The sequence below is a fragment of the Silene latifolia genome, chromosome 11 (assembly GCF_048544455.1).
Source record: "Silene latifolia isolate original U9 population chromosome 11, ASM4854445v1, whole genome shotgun sequence".
NCBI lineage: Eukaryota > Viridiplantae > Streptophyta > Magnoliopsida > Caryophyllales > Caryophyllaceae > Silene > Silene latifolia.
Window position 1 is genome coordinate 23,231,896 of NC_133536.1, and position 869 is coordinate 23,232,764.

Sequence of the window (869 nt, forward strand, 5' to 3'; positions counted from 1 at the left end):
AGTCAGGATCACCTGGGTTAGTCACCAACTGTTGTTGAAGCTGAAGAAGTTTAGCCTGAGCAATATCAGCCTTGTTCTCAATATCTGAAAAATGATCTCTATTCAATTGTTTGAGATCAGCTTTAAGCAACTTTAACTTCCTGACAATCTTATACATTTTAGTTCCCATTATCCTCTTAGACCAGACGGAACTAACACACTGATGGAACCCAGGTCCCTTACTCCACATGTTATAATATTTGAAAGGCATGTGTCTGTTGTGACCCCGAGTATCTTTGCTTACTATGCAAGGTGTATGATCAAAATCTCCCTAAGGCATAAAATTAGCAAAAAAAATTAGGGAACATATGCATCCATTCCTGGTTAACCAGGAACGTATCTATTCTGCTATAAACTCTGGTGGCAGTAGGCTATTGTAACACCCCCCATACTCCAAGTGCCTTACCAGGACCACTTAAAGCATGAGAATGCTATCATCTCGCTTACCCAAGGCAATGTATATCAAATAGACCATAAAATAACTTACTTTAATAAATAAGTTTAAGTGATTACATAACAAAACCAACTGTAAAGGAAAGTATAACTGTTCTACAACCAAACTGCAATTGAAGTAACAAAAGTATAAAGACAACACAACGGAAGACTACTACCAGACTCGTGGCAACTCCATCTCCAGCTAATACCCCGCGCATCCATAGTATACCTGCTAGACAACTGCTCACCAACCCCGAATGAATCATCACAGTTTTTAAAACATTTAAACGGGGTCAGTACTGATTACACAAGACAAACAGCTGCAATACAATTCCACAACCAATTCAACCAACCCAAACTCCATCACATCACCGCAAACCTGACTACACACTAAA